We start from the raw sequence: 17,093 nt of genomic DNA on the forward strand, positions 1-17,093 counted from the left end.
GGCCAGTAGACAATATGTTGCAGTGTTCCTGCTGATAGTGTAATCTCTTTCTGTCCTGTTCCTTTTCATGAATGGAATGAAGGTGCCCTATTTACTGTATATTGTATAATGATAATAAACTCCATTTAAGATAAAAACATATATGGCTTAAATGAATGGTTTGTCATAATTAATGTGTTAATAACTGAATATAACAAAAAAAAAATAAAAAAATGTGAAAAATAACTGAATACAATTGTAGCTGCTAAAACATATAAGGTGTCATCAGGCACGGGTAAGACGCGTGTCAAAAGAATTCTCAGAGTCCAAGAGTTTGTTTTTAAAGATGTTTAGTGAAAGGTAAAAGTAAATAGTCCACACAAGAATAAAAGAAAAAATTGTTACACACATAGAATAAAAGGCAAAAAAAAGGAAAAAATTAATCTTCTATAAACTTAGGTTTTCTTGAAAGACTTTAGTATTTTTATACTTAAAGGTTCTTAATTTCTTCTTTCCTACTTAAAGGTTCTTATTTTCTTCTTTCCTACTTAAAGGTTCTTATTTTCTTAAAGGCTCTTAAGCCGGTTGGCACATAGGCAAGTGCCTAGGCATGATAACGTGCGGTCACGGTTAAGAACCGTATGCCTCTACACCTTATACAAGGCAACTCACTGTAGAATAGTGTTTACTCCAAGCTATTAGAAATGGCAAGAACATACCAAAACGATTCTATTCACAGGGGTTATAGGAACCTTCCATAGATTATGCATTATCATCTAATAAACATTCATGAATCTTATAGAACAAGGAAAATGGCTCTTACAACAATAATATTGTCCATCTTGAGAGACAGGTCCTGTTTCTCTAAAATTATAAATGAATGTTGGTAATCCAAGAGTTTTATTCTCAACTCTTCTAAACCCAGCTCACTCAGTGGAATGCCTCCTAAAAACTACTAGCTTGAAAGGCTTTTGCAATATTTTTTAAAAACAAAATAAATGATATTAGAAATAATATAGTACATCCCCCATAGTTAATCCAATCGAATCCAAGCATTCTGTCTTAAACGAGTTAAATTCCTTCACTGGAACAGACCTACTCAAACTACGTAGAATAATTTCTCTACTGAAACCTTCCACCTGCACCCTTGACGCAATGCCAACAGACTTTTCAAAGAAGTCTCCAATGTCCTTATTGATAGTGTACTTAACATAGTGAAGTCATCATTATATACAGGTGTCTTCCCTGACTGTCTTAAGACTTCAGCTGTTAAACCCCTGCTCAAGAAAAATAATCTAAACTCCTGTGTTTTTGATAACTTTAGATCAATTTCTAACCTAAAGCAGCAATTAAGCAGCTATATGATTACTTACATTCAACATTCTATTCTTGATAAGTTTCAGTCAGGTTTTAGAACAAATGAGAGTACAGAAACTGCACTGATTAAAGTAGTAAAATGATTTGCAGGTTAATCCAGACAGAGGCAGCATCATCTGTTCTTGTTCTGTGAGACTTGAGTGCTGCATTTGACACCATAGACCACAGTATTGTGATAAATCGCCTTAGACATTGGGTGGTGCCTCTCTGGCAGTGTCTTAAATTGGTTTCAGTAACAGGTAGAAAATTCTTTGTTAGTTGGGGTGGTTGTATTTTGAAGAGTCATGATATTGTATATGGTTGTACCTCAAGGGACTATTCTGGGTCTGCTGCTTTTTTCAAACTACATGCTCCCATTAGGTCAGATTATCTCAAAGCACAAGGTGAGTTACCAGAGCTATGCACCTGTCACACAGCTTTATTCATCAATAGCGCCTAATGGCCCTAACGCTCTTGGCTCTCTGATCCAATGAGGGGAGATCTGCTTATAATTCCAAGAGCCAAACTTAAAAGATGTGGTGAGGCGGCCTTTTGCTATTATGCACCCAAAATCTAGAATACTTTACTGATAAAATTCAGCAGGCTAGTACTGTGGATCGTTTTAAGAAACTGCTAAAAACCCATTATTTTAATATGTATTTTTCATGGCTACATTTTAGTTGTATTCCTAATAGACTGTATGGACATAGAATTATCATATTCTACAGGGCTCCGCAATCTGTACTAATCTCTGTTATTCTCTGTTGTTTTTGACAGATTTGATGGCAGGCATCTCAGCTGTCCACAAGACCAACATCATCAACTACTGGGCTGAGCAGTCTTTTTAGCCTTGGAACTCTTGGAGATTTTCATTTTTTTCCCAAGCCTAAGTGGAGTTTATTTTGTTGTTTTCTGTCCTCCCGGCCATTAGATCTTACCTTTTGCCTTTGTTACTTATTCTTTAATATTATTGCCTAATCTTATTTGTTTATCATTTCATATAACTGTCTTTCTGTTGCCTTGTAAAGCACTTTGCGCTACGTTACCTGTATAAAAATGTGTTATATAAATAAATGTTGTTTTTGTTGTTAGTTTCAAGTAAAGAAATCATTATAGAATGAATTCAGGGTTATGCCTACATTTCCTAAAAGTTTTAGCTGAAAAAATGTTTTTGTCTTTTACTGTTTTACATATTTTAAGAACATATTTTACAATTAATTACAATCGGTATTTAACATATTGCATTATTTGTTTTTCTAGCTTTGTTTTTAAGTTATATTTTTCATTTTTTATCATATAGGTCCAACTTTGGTGTTCCTTATTTAAAACAAATCAATACACTGTATTTTCAGCTGCATTTTAGTCCATTATTTGACAATTAATTTTTTGAAGTTTTTCTTTTGTACTTCATAGTATTTATGTTCAGTTCATTGATGTTTGTATTACTTTGTTTTATTATTTTTTGTGATTATTATTTTGTTGCCTGTGTCCAGTCTGCATTTTAAAGAGTTTTATAATTCTTTACCTAATTTTTCATTATGCATGTTAGTAAATTTGTTTCATTGTTATGAGTGTTTTTCACTTGGTGGTGAATTTGTTTAGACAGATGTAGAGCCCAATGGACAGACCTGGACAACTCAAACATGTAGTAATGGGAATCATTAGAATATACCTCTGTATAGCCAAAGTGCTTTACATTAAAACATACAATAAACACAAAATAAATAGAATAAAATACAATAAAACACAATACAACCAGCTGTAAATTGAAACACATAAATAGCTAAGAGGAGGGAACCATCAGTTCAGTGAAGGTTGCGGAAAGCTAGAGAAAAGAAATGTGCCTTCAAACTAATTTTAAGCAGTTCAATTGAAGGTAAATCCTTAATGTAATAAGGTAAAGAATTCCACAGATGAAGTGCAGCAGCTGCAAAAGTCCTGTCCCCCTTAGTTTTGCACTTGGTATGATGGATGACAAAAACAATTAACTGATATATCTAAGCTCTCTGCATGGCTGGTGTATGACACGCAATTCAGACACATAGGCAGGAGCATACTCATGTAGTGATTTAAAAACCGACAGCAAAATTTTAAAATCAATTCTAAAGCTAACTGGCACCCAGTGAAACTGGCTACAATTGGAGATACAGAGGCAAACTTTTTTGCCCCAACCAAAAAACGAGCAGTAGCCTTCTGAACCAGCTGCAACCTGCTTATCAGCGATTTACTGATACCAAAATATAATAAGTTACAGTAATCAACCCAAGAAAAGATAAAAACATGAGTAGCTTTCTCAAGATCCCTAGGAAATAAAAAAGGGTTAACCTTGGCTAAAATATGAAGCTGGGAAGAGCAACTCTTGACTACAGAATTAATCGGTTTCTCGAAAGAGAGGTTACTGACAAAAATAACCCCAAGATTCCAAAGTTGAGGTTTGCATTAGTCCAAGAAAGAGCCAAGATGTTCAAAAACAATTTGAGCTTTGCTTCCAGGACCAACTATCAGCACTTCCATTTTATTTTGATTTAAATCGAGAAAAAAACCGATTCATTGCAGAATTGCATACAGGAATATACACCTACATGTCATCAGCAAAACAGTGAAAGAAACATTAAACTTCATAAAAATAGCTCCTATAGGATGAAGATATACAGTGATCCCTCGCTATATCGCGCTTCGCCTTTCGCGGCTTCACTCTATCGCGGATTTTATATGTAAGCATATTTAAATATATATCGCTGATTTTTTGCTGGTTCGCGGATTTCTGAGGACAATGGGTCTTTTAATTTCTGGTACATGCTTCCTCAGTTGGTTTGCCCAGTTGATTTCATACAAGGGACGCTATTGGCAGATGGCTGAGAAGCTACCCAACTTACTTTTGTTTCTCTCTCTCTCTCTCTCTTGCGCTGACTTTCTCTGATCCTGACGTAGGGGGTGTGAGCAGGGGGGCTGTTCGCACACCTAGACGATACGGACGCTCGTCTAAAAATGCTGAAAGAGTTGCTACCTTCTGTGTGCAGCTGCTTCGTGAAGCGACATGCTGTACGGTGCTTCACATACTTAAAAGCTCAAAGGGCACGTATTGATTTTTGACTGTTTGTTTTCCTCTGTCTCTGTCTCTCTCCCTCTCTCCCTGCTCCTGACGGAGGGGGGTGTGAGCTGCCGCCTTCAACAGCTTTGTACCGGCGGTGTTTCACATACTTAAAAGCAAAACAGCCCTATTGATTTGTTTGGTTTTCTCTCACTTTCTGACATTCAGTGCTCCTGACGCCCACTCCTTTGAAAAGGAAGGTATGTTTGCATCTTTTAATTGTGAGACAGAACTGTCATCTCTGTCTTGTCATGGAGCACAGTTTAAACTTTTGAAAAAGAGACAAATGTTTGTTTGCAGTGTTTGAATAACGTTCCTGTCTCTCTACAACCTCCTGTGTTTCTGCGCAAATCTGTGACCCAAGCATGACAATAAAAAAATAACCATATAAACATATGGTTTCTACTTTGCGGATTTTCTTATTTCGCGGGTGGCTCTGGAACGCAACCCCTGCGATGGAGGTGGGATTACTGTATATATAAAATAAAATAGAAACCAAAATTGATCCCTGAGGAACACCACATTTAACAGGAGCAGCAGGCGAAAAGAGGAACTGGAAGTTGCTGAAAAGTGTCCACAAGTAAGATATGACCTGAACCAGTTAAAAGCAGGCCCTTTAAGCTCCAATAGATGCTCAAGCTGTAACAGCAAGTTCTCATGATAAGTAGTGTCTAAACCGGCAGAAAGTCTAGGAGGACAAGGATTGCTGCCTCAACACCATGATAATGCCTAAATCCAAATTGGTAGATCTAAAATAAATTATTGGAGTTAAGATAATCGATCAATTGATCATAAATAATTCTTTCTAATATTTTAGGTGAAAATGGCAATTGTGGAATCGGGAGAAAATTAACTAACACTACAGGATCTAACTCTTTTTAAGACCTGGGGGGTATTTATTGTACGTAGATTAGTCGTTTAGCCGGATGTAATTGTTGACGATTTGGGCTGATCCTGGATCTGTCGGTTTTTTGAAACTCTTGCTGGAAGTGTTGTCATAGCAACACATCCTAATCCTCAAACCTGCTCGGAGCAGGTTTGTTCCACGTAAACAAGGATTAGTTTACACACGTAATCAGTAACGGTGCGTGGAAGTCATCCAGTCATGGCTTCGCCGTTCATGAATGAGCGACCAATTGATATTGGTGCGCAAATTATACGAAGAGAATTTCATATAGAGAGGGGTTTGAGCGATCAGCAAGGTCCTTTATTGCTCCTGGAGGAAATTCTTTTCGAAAGATACCGCTTTAGCCGAGGGGGAATATTGTACCTCAAAGATTTATTAGTACCTTATATTCGAAGTCAAACTAGGCGAAGTCTAGCTCTCACAACCACACAGACAGTATGCATTGCTTGAGGTTTTTTACAAGCGTCACTTTTTTATATACTGTAGGCGATGCGGAAAATCTAACTAAAAATGCAGTTTGCCAGGCAATTCGTAAAGTCTGTTTGGCTCTGAAATATTTCCTTCGGGTTTTCATAGTGTTTCCTAGACACCTGCGTGTGCAGACAATAAAAGAGGCGTTTCATGCCATTGCAGGTAGGTAATACACAGGCTAAACACCCACAGTTCCATGAAGAATCTCAATCAGCCTAACATTCTCATTACCAGGATTTCCAAATGTGATTGGGGCACATGGGACTGATCAGAGTGGAGTTTGATCAAACATTATTTGGAAAATGTACCTCTCCTCCTGATGAATAATCAGACACAGTGTCTTCATCAAATATTTGACCTTCGTCAATATCTCGTTGGTCAGACACAGGTTCAAGGGATATGACATTCCCTCCAACTGACCCAACAAAAAAGAGGGCTATATGGAACATAACTATGGCACACATGGAGGACAAATATATGCAATGACCATCCTTTACCTGAAATGAAGTGACCACTGCATCCTGCCACTGGTTCTGAGGAGGAGCTTCCCCCTGGAATGCCCTCAGAAACAGGGTGATGGGCATTTTGCTGGAGAGCCAACTCTTCTGCAGGGGTTAGGTCTGGACCGCGTGGACCTCCACCTGTTTTTTGCTTGTCTGCCTTCTTATTAGCTTTAAAATTAATGTTTTTTATATTATATATGACTATGTCAACAATTCTTTAAATAGTTATATACCAATATTTACCAGTTTGAAGTATTTTCTTGTACTTCACTTTAACCTGTTCCCATGTTCTCCTTGTGCTCACGTTTGATCTGGAATTATGACATATTAAATAATAATTAATCTGACACATAGGAAATGAAACGCTGCATTCAAGTAAGTACAATGCACACTACTTAGCGTTTAATTTGTCGGCCACTTTTTGCCAGCCGTCTTTTCTGGTCTGTGCTGCTTTTGCAGTGTTACCCCTTGAGCATATTAAATCTTGAAATTCTTCATGTCCTTCGAATAAAAGGTCTTGCGCCGCGTGTGTGAAAAATGAATGCGCCCGTTCTTTCGTCATTTTGCTGCAGCCTATCAAAGACTTGCTGATCATGTTTTCTAGACTCAATATATATGGGCTTTTCACTCAGCGCGGGCGCGTTCATTCATCTCGTGTGATTAGATCCAGCTAGACTAATCTAATACATGGCTGAGTTTGAAAAACCGACCTATCCCGGATGAGTGTCACCGGCATTAACTCATCCAAGATGAGGCAACTGATCTCGGATGATTTAAGCGACGTACGAAAAATACCCCCAAGGTTGCACAATCACATGTTTACAAAACGAGGGCACGACCCCCTCACTAATAGAATCATTTATATCATTCAACAATACTAGGCCCAGAACATCAAGTGCCTCCAGTAAAAGATGTGATGGAAAAACATCATAGGACAAAAAGTAGGTCTAAGCATGTCGATGGTACTGTTCAGCTGTGAAAGTGAAACAATATCAAAGGAATCCAAAACAATGCCATGATCAACAACAGGAAGTACATAGCCAGTTGGAACAATGCCAGAGCAGGTAGTATCAATGATGTGGACAAAGAATGAATGAAACTGCTCACATGAACTGAACAATACTATTTAACCCCTTTTCTGAATGGGGGTGAATACCTGCATTATTTGCCTTAAATAAGACCCTGGGTTTCCTAGAATGAGGGCATTAACAAATCAGAGAAGTAATAATGTTTATATATCTTAACTGCCTCCTGGAAGTTAAACAGAGAAATCCTAAAAATCTGTGCAAATACAGTCAATTGGTCTTTTTTTCGCTGACATTCAGCAATCCTACAGGCTTGGCTGAACTGTCAGATGTCCCCACACTCCATTAACCAAACAAAAGATAGATAGATACATAACTCCCTGCCAGCTCCAGCCAATCACAGATTAAGTCACTACCAGCGCCAGCCAATCACAGATCTCTTTGAATCAATGCCTGAGCTGGATAATCACAGATCACTTCAACTACCTTATGCAAATGAGGACCTTTTCTGAATTATATTTATGACACATTTTTTTCTGCTGTCTTTTCTTTATTTCCTTCTTCTTCATTCAACCACCTTTCCTAGCTTTCCAGTCTTTCTGTTGTTTTTTTTCACCATTAGTGCCACCGACCTGGACAAGTATCACTCATGAGAAGCATCTTTCCACGAGTTTCCCCCCCACCTAGTCTGATCACATCTACCCAACCTTGCCTCTCAGAGTTTATTGAGCTGCAGTTTTGTATATGGCCTTGTTCTTGTCAGTTTGATAGACTTCCTCATCTGAGGTTGTCTGTTGAATGTTAAACAGATGTTTGAGAAAAGTGGTCCAGAATGAGGGGATTCACCCCCTAGACTCAGGCCTGATCCTGGTAATCCCTCTCGCTACCTGATCTGCGTGCACATGTGCACAAATACAACCAAAGCCGCGTGCGTGCCGAACATTACTATTACGACCCTGCCCGATCTGCATTTTTCTACTTCGCGACACAAGTCCCCATCCGATTTGTCCCGCACACGCGCTCTCTGCTTAATTAAAATTCATTTCACGATGCTGCCCGATTTGTTCTGCGCATGTCAAATGTTTTACGACACACGTCACTCGTCAGGTTTGAATTGTACTTGCGAGTCATTTTTGTGTTGACGTTTATTTTCCGTCTGTAAGTGGACTTCTTACTGGAAAAGATGGCAACCTTTGAATTTTGTAACGTCTTGGAAGAATATTTGTCGCCTGAAAATTTTAACTCCATTCGAATGAAGAGGGAGCGAAATGAAATGCGACATATGTCTGTGAACTTTATAATTGATACGTATAGCTTTTTGTAAGTACATCGTATTGATGAAAAAGACAATAAGGATTTTCATTTTTAGCTTCAATACGACATTCGTAATCTTGTGGTTTAAATGTGAAAGCCGCAGCATTTTCCGTATTTGGGTTAATGTATGCATTTCATTTATTTCATAACACCCTATTAGCATTTGGTGGTGCGTTTCTTTTAACATTCGTTTGCATTTTTCATCTTAAAGAGTGAACAGCATGCTAATAATTAAGCAAAACAATGTAATCGAGGTGTTGAATTAGGAATAGAATTAGGAGAGCATGTCTGACACTCAACCAGTGTAAAGTGTGCCTTCCAAAGCCATCAGTACTTTTTATTATGTTGATATCAGATTACATCAATACAATAGTTTTTCCATAGTAAAGTTAACAAACATATAATGATGAAGGCTAAATTACATACAAGAGTAGCAACAGCTAAGTTATTACAAGAAAGCGAGATGCAGATAATAGCATTACACATTGTTAATGAAGCAGCTCAGAATCTTACACGTTTGAATTATTTTAGTGTGTTTTCCGTTTTTTAAAGCTATTTCTAGCATATTAATGTCCATACAGAAAGATGTAACAGAGGGTCTAACATTCTGAATTTTACACTTATGAATAGGAAATTTACAAAGTAAGGAAACCACAGTTACTGCATTTTTTAACATTTAGTCTTCAAAATTGTATACAGAAGAAAAAACAATACTTAAACAGTGAGATATTGGCTTGTCATTCAAGACAGTAATAGAAGTAAATCTTTATAAAACATTTTAGAATAGGAGCAGAAGTAAAAGAAATGTGAGAGGGGATGTGTCTTCATTTGTACATAAACTACATTTTGGCAATATATTAATGTCATGCTTGTGAATTAATTTGTTAGTTGGGTACTATTTATTCATAATTTTGAAATGGATTTATTTAACCTTATTTAATAGAAAAAATTCTATGGCAGAAAACAAGCAATTTTAAAATTTATATCCAAAGCCATCAGAGAAGTGTGGTGTGCATCTGATGTGGCACGATGACAGGCTTGGCACCTGCTGTTGTCATTAGCTTATTATTTAAGCTGTTGGTTTAGCAGGAATACACACACATACATTTAACTGAACATAATGGAGAAGGCTTGCTCCTTAGAAATAACATTTCTTATTGCTGCAGTTAGAAAAACAATGCCCCTTTTTTGTATTTTTTTTCTTGACCCTACAGGATGCCCGGTGGTAACCAGCCTTCCAAGTGGCTGAACAGATGCCAGTGTTCCCAAATTCTGAGACACAACTGGATGTCCTTTTCTTCTGCTTTTAAGATTTCCAATTCAAGATGATGTGCAGTTCATTTTAGATTTGCTGTTTCTACAGGTAAGACTACTGAGGCTTTCAGTTTCAGAAGTAATTTATGCACAATTCCTGCAAAGCCTCCCCATATTTATTACTTGATCTGTAATATTTTGCTGCCTTGAATACTGTACTGCATGTCTGCTCACTCTATCCAGTAACTAACACTGGCTTTTTAATTTTAGACAGGAAAGCCTCAGAGTGTGAATCCTCACAAACACAGAGACTGAGGAGCATCAGTACCAGCAGTCACTAAACAGGGATATAGTTCCGTTTTGCAAAATATAATTATTTTCTTAAGTTACCGTGCTTTGTTGTTGGATTTTGAAAGAACCAAGACTTAATTTAAAATAAAAAAAAACTAAGGCAGGAGAGAAAAACAAAGATGTTTTTATGTAAGTACCGACACCTGAGCACGTCACATTAGAAGTTCAGATATACAGAGATTGTAACACAATGTCTACTGTATCCGTAATGTAAAAGAAAAAAAAGGATGCTACATATAATGAAAATTAAGTTGGGGTTCTTTCAAAATCCAACAAAAAAACACAGTAACTATTATTATTAGTTGGACTTTACACTAAGCAGAACTTTATCTATTGTGATGGTTTACTTTGGTAATAATTGATGTACAGGTGAACCAAGGAAGGATGCAGAACAAGAAGTAAGAGTACACTTTATTAATGTTTGTACTCCAGGAGTGAACATCGTGTATCTACTATGTTTATGTTTTTAACAGTTACAGTGAAGTAGAAGAGTCTGGCTGTGTTATGGGGCAGCAGTTAAAGAAGAAGGAAGGAGAGATGTGTGCCCTGTTGAAGTAGTGGCTGGTCCTCCTGCCCGCACTTCTGGAATCCTCCATCTCAACCTCTGTTCTGATCTGCTGTGCCTTTGCCAAGTGATCACGAGGTATTGGACTATTTTGGGTTTTTTTTCTTCTGGAAACTGTCTCAGTCTCATTACACTGGCTGCCTGTCTCACATAGAATTGATTTCAAGGTTCTATTAAATATATAGAAGGCTTTGAGTATTTCAGATCCTGCCAGTATTTTGGAGTGTCTGCTCCCAACATTTCTTTTCTCAAACATTGCTTTGCTTTTTATTCCAAGATCAACCATAAAAACCGGCAGCTTTCTGTACTCATGTAACAAAATCTGCAATACTTTCCCAATAGAGAAGTGCCAGGCTACAAATGTTGATCATTTCAAAATTTCAAATTTGGCTTTTTCTTAATTACTTGCATTGGTTGTAATAGATTAGAAATGGTACTGTGTACAGTTTGTCAGATCTGCACTGGGCAGTAACTTCTGCTGTGTTTCTCTGTTGTCTTTCTCCAGTTTATTGCAGTGGTGCCCACCTGTGTCTCCACTGTCTGTTACATCAACTCAAACTGCCTGTGCTGCCGGAGAGAAGAAAAGTTCACAAGACGTCCTGAAATGGAATTGTGATCGGACTGAGACGGCCACAATTATGTATGCTGGGAAGCGCAGAGGGGGCTGTGTAGACTATGGCTTGGGACCCCCAGAGGTTTATTATCTCTGGCAACCTTGAAAGCTGCAAGTTTGTCTTTGTCCCCAGCCATTTGACCAGGCAATGTATTTATTACAAAGGACAAGGACCCATCCATTTGCTTCTTATTTACTTTTATAATGTCTTCAATTTTCTTTGTAACTGTATATTTTTGTGGCACAATTTGAGCTACACTTGTAAGCAAAGGTGATATAGAAATATTATTAGTGAACAAATGTTAAGGGACAGATCAGGAAAAATGCCAGTTTAAATAGAACACATTTTTATGGAATATTGCTGGATAATAACTCTGACTCTGAGTAGTATCTTGTTCATAAAGCTAAAGTAGCATTTTTCCTTTTTTGACAAATTTAATTATTCACTTTTATTGTGTTCAAAGCCTTGGCTAACATTTTTTTTAATACCAAGGTAAAAATCTGTAAATATGTTTGTGTTCCCTTTCCCTAATAGTTTTTAACACCTCCCCTTGTTGGCCATTTTCATTGTATTTGTGTTCTAGTTAAATGCGTTTATCATTTATACATCTTTATGATTATTGAATTTTCTACTTGTATACACTCGTATATACAAATATACACTGTATATTTGTGTGTGTGTAGTTTTTTTTTTTTTTGACAAACATTGTTCGATGATATTTCACTTGTTATTTTTAAACATACCATTTATTTATTCAATAAAAAATGTATGAAAAAGTCTACTGTATTTCCTTTTTTAAAGTTATAAAAATGAACTGGCTCTGCGTCAATATGGGTGAATAAAGCCATTCACAGGAGATGAATCTGCACACAAACTACAGTGTGTTATGTTGATTAAACGTGTAAGAAAGAATGTCAATGCCCTCTGTCCACATGGTGTTCATCATAAACTAAACTATTTCATGCTGTTTAAGTTCTGCTAAGTTACTGCAGAATATTTTATTTTACAGCTGTTAAATTCAGTTCAGTTTTATTGTCTTAATAGGTAAGTTTGGTTTCTCAAGGGGGTTTTATAGAGACACCCTGAAACAATATTAAAAACATCGCTAAGAACAAACTTATTACAAATATGAACTACAGCAGCAAGCACTTACTGTAAAAAAATTGAAGTGATAACAGCTCACTCACTTAACACTAGAATTACCAGAGCCTACGAAAAAACTCGTATATCCGGCCCACCTTAAATCGCTTCTTAAATCCATTCACACCTCTCCGCCAGCATCCTTTGTCCTCTAAATGTGCTGATAAAAGACAAGCTGCCAGCAGCCGGCTATTCCATCCCCCCACCGACTTAGAACGTGAGCGAAGTTTTCCCAGCTCACGCCTTGATTGATTATGTGGGAGTGAAGTGGAGTTTTACAGTGGAAATAAGAGATCATTATTCTAAAGTAATCTGTGTAAACACATTGTTGAAACAGAAACTTTGTCATATTTTAGTAATAAATGTTACAAAATGTAGTAGGCATAAACTATAGAATGTGTAAAGCCCGAGTTCCAAAGATCAAATAAACACTTTCACAAAAGCTTCAAGGACAATACAACAGCCTCCGTGGCATAGCGCATTAAGATTTGCCTCTTAGAGCACAACAGCTCTGCTGCCTCTCAGACCTGAGTTCGATTCCCCGCTAGGGATAAAATGTTGCTTTTTTTTTTTTCTTTTTAACCTCAAACGGACATAAAATTTATAAATTGGTATGCACTGTCAGTTAATGAGATCGTTATATTTTCATGTGGGATGCTCCTTTTAAAATATTTTTTTAACAATTGAGACTGCAATTAACAGGAACAACTGTCCTTATAACTGTTATTTTTAAGATCCATAACACACAGACAGACGAGCACTGCATAATAGGGAGACACACAGGCAGAGATATATAAATAAACAGGGAAGGCACATGTACTGAAAGAAGAAAAAAGAGCAACGTGCGTTGTTCCTGTAGCACTGAATGAGCTCACCCGCTCTAACATCACCCCTCCCCCCCGATCTTACTTAGAGAGTCAGAAGGGGGGGAGGGGTGATGTTAGAGCGGGTGAGCTCATTCAGTGCTCATTGTTGTGCTCTAAGAGGCAAATCTTAACGCGCTACACCACGGAGGCTGTTGTATTGTCCTTGAAGCTTTTGTGAAAGTGTTTATTTGATCTTTGGAACTCGGGCTTTACACATTCTATAGTTTATGCCTACTACATTTTGTAACATTTATTACTAAAATATGACAAAGTTTCTGTTTCAACAATGTGTTTACACAGATTACTTTAGAATAATGATCTCTTATTTCCACTGTAAAACTCCACTTCACTCCCACATAATCAATCAAGGCGTGAGCTGGGAAAACTTCGCTCACGTTCTAAGTCGGTGGGGGGATGGAATAGCCGGCTGCTGGCAGCTTGTCTTTTATCAGCACATTTAGAGGACAAAGGATGCTGGCGGAGAGGTGTGAACGGATTTAAGAAGCGATTTAAGGTGGGCCGGATATACGAGTTTTTTCGTAGGCTCTGGTAATTCTAGTGTTAAGTGTGTGGATGTAATATTAAACTTCTTTGTAAGATTAATAGCCATTGGAATAAATGAGGATTTGAACTGGTGGCTTTATACTCTTGATTTCTTCAGCATCTGACCTGATTACAACTGAGAACGAATTAAAGAATCTGAACAAGTGGACAGTCACAGTTAACTCTAAGGGGGGCAGTCAGCACAAAGCAATGCAACACAGTGTTAATTCTTTTTTGTTGAAAAGGGGCTATTTATTTCTATAAAACTGGTTGGCAACATTAGGTTTTGTAAACCTGATGCCTTAAGAAAAATGGCAATTTTATTAATAATAATTGATATCTAAAGATATTTTTAAACAAACACAATTTGTCCATAGGAGGAAATTGCAACAATAGAACAAAACGGAAAGGGGACTTCATATAATTTATTACGTGTACATACTTATATATACACACACACGTACACACACAGTACCTGCCATATAATACAAGGAATACACAACATGTGTTTCGCCCTAATTGGGGCTCATCAGGTGTGCACAGCTATGCTTCCCCTTACGGTGATCGAACCTTGGATGTCAATGTTATGCCACAAAAGCTGCTTCATTTATTTTGCAGGATGAATATTTTCATTATGGTAAACTAATGTGGAACTAAAATGAATATACCGTAATGTCAAGTTGTAAATTGGCATGCACAGTTCAGATCGAGCCGTGCCGTAAAGCGCATGCGGTGTGTGTCACTACCTGGTTCCTGTTGCCGGCCTGATCTGCGTGCGCGTGCGTGCGTATTGAAAGGCTACGTCATCACACACTTTACAGTGCTGCCCAATCTGTTTAACGCATGCGTGAACACTTTACGGCATGCTAGGCTTTCAATACGCCTGCGCGCGCAAGTCGGGTAGGCACGCAGATCGGGTAGCGACAATCCCCACGCCCCATTAACCACAGTAAAGATAGATAGATGCAGAAATCCCTGCCAGTGCCAGCCAATCACAGATCACTTTAAATCCTTGCCAGCTCCAGCCAATCGTAGATTAAGCCACTACCAGCGCCAGCCAATCACAGATCTCTTTGAATCAATGCCTGAGATGGCCAATCACAGATCACTTCAACTACCTTATACAAACGAGGACCAATTGTGAATTTTTATGACACATTTTTTTCTGCTGTCTTTTCTTTTGTTTCCTTCTTCTTCTTTTAACCACTTTTCCTGGCTTTCCAGTCTTCCTTCTGTTTTTTTTCACCATAAGTGCCACCGACCTGGATAAGTATCATTTGTGAGAAGCGTCTTTCCACGAGTTACCCCACCCTAGTCCGGTCACATCTATCCAACCTTGCTTCTTAGTGTTTATTGAGTTGCAGTGTGTATATGGCCTTGTTTCTGTCAGTTTGCTGTTTGATAGACTTTCTCATCTGAGATTGTCTGCTGAATGTTAAACAGATGTTTGGGAAAAGTGGTTTAGAATAAGGGGTTTCTGGAAAACATGGTTTTGAAATCAGATATAATAGAAGAATTTATAAGTGAAGAATAGCATGGAACACAGCATGTAGAAGCAACATCAAAAGTAATGTTCACATGCATCATAAGATAAAAATTATAATAGGAACATCACATATATCAATATTATTAACTGATCAAGAGAATGAATTGGTGCATTAATATGCTTGAAAAAACAAACTGTGTCTAATAATGATAAAATGTCATTAACCAAAGGTTTTGATTGACAGAAAACGTGTATGTTAAAATCAGCAACAATAATACTTTATTATAGGAGAGCATAATATTAGCCAAGACATCAGAGAATTTAGAAACAAATGTGTCATTAAATACAAGAGGCCTATAAACCACAACACACAACAAAAAAGAAGGGCTGTACATTTTGAAAAGTTGGTTTTTGAAGCTACTAAATCGGCCCCTTGTAAGTCTCAGACATAAAAACGAAGTTTTAAAAACATCGGCAAGCCCCCACAACACCCCCCCCCCCCCCATGACAGGACAGCAGAGAAACAGTTAAAAAATAAGTAACTTCGTGGTATGAAGTCAGTAAAACAACAACAGTAATAATTAACAATACAGGTCTCGATGATGAAAAAGAAGTCTAGTTTCTTTGAGGTAATAAAGCCTTGCAGGATAACAGTTTTATTAGACACTGACCTCATATTTAGGAGAGCAACCTTGGTAAACATAGAAAAGCTTGCTGTGGGGTGAGCTTGGGTGAGGCTGTGAAGATTAGCACCTTGAAATGGGGAAATTAAATCCAGTTTCCAGTGCCCGAAGGTCAAGGGATGTGGCCTGTAGAGGAGAAGATGGTGCTTATTATGGTGCCTATTGTGCTTCTTTTATTTTAACATTTTTAAAAGGGGTGTGTAAACTACTTAATATTTTCCTAAACATGAATTGTAAATTTACATTAAATATCTCCTACTAAAAACTTTGATTTGTTTTGTTTCAATGGTGATTTAACACTATCCATTGATATCCCCTGTTACTCCTTTTATATGTTGCTGTACAGAAGATACTTTAAACTGTGTTGGTGCTAGGCCTTTTGTGCCTAATCTGAATGAAGCTGAACAGTTGCATGATGGGGAAGTTGCTTGAAGCAGGAATCTAGAGTTTTTAATTTTTTTCTTATCTGTGAATCTCAAAATATTAACCTTGAGCTTTTGATAATGATGTCTGAAACATTTTCTGTGTTTTTTGAGAACCTGATAAAAGTTAACACACCTTGTTAATGGAGAAGGTAACCAGTATACCAAGTGTTTGTGTATTTGCTCATTTTTGGGCAAGAAAGAATGGGAGCTGATGCTTTATTATTTTTTAAAGAGGACACTTTTACAGGGAGCCCCTTTACACCTGCTTTTAAAAACTTCCAAAGTGTTCTTTCCCTCTCTCACTATATCTTCATTGTTCTTGAGAACATATAATCTGCAAGTATATCTATAAGTAAAGAAGCCATCTAAGAATGGAACGATCATGAGCATGTTGTTACTGCTACTTGTAGAGAAGGAATAATATCTTGCATTTTCTGCATGCACTAACGCTTATCTAGCATAAGATATTCATTTTAAATCAGTACTACTACTTTGTTTCCTTTACTCTCCTTAGCCAACT

At 37.4% G+C, this 17,093-nt stretch overlaps 1 long non-coding RNA gene across 2 annotated transcripts; it reads left to right on the forward strand.

Moving 5' to 3' along the window:
* The first annotated feature begins 8,368 nt into the window (after window positions 1-8,368).
* Window positions 8,369-12,039, forward strand: LOC114655126 (uncharacterized). Of its 2 annotated transcripts, XR_007935420.1 has the most exons (4): window positions 8,369-8,652; window positions 9,861-10,009; window positions 10,725-10,894; window positions 11,322-12,039. It is a non-coding gene; the product is annotated as an uncharacterized LOC114655126 (long non-coding RNA). The 2 variants fall into 2 exon arrangements; XR_007935419.1 differs by having other exon boundaries at window positions 8,382-8,652; window positions 10,725-12,039.
* The last annotated feature ends 5,054 nt before the right edge of the window (window positions 12,040-17,093 follow it).

The sequence above is a fragment of the Erpetoichthys calabaricus genome, chromosome 7 (genome assembly GCF_900747795.2).
Source record: "Erpetoichthys calabaricus chromosome 7, fErpCal1.3, whole genome shotgun sequence".
NCBI classification, from domain to species: Eukaryota; Metazoa; Chordata; class Cladistia; order Polypteriformes; family Polypteridae; genus Erpetoichthys; species Erpetoichthys calabaricus.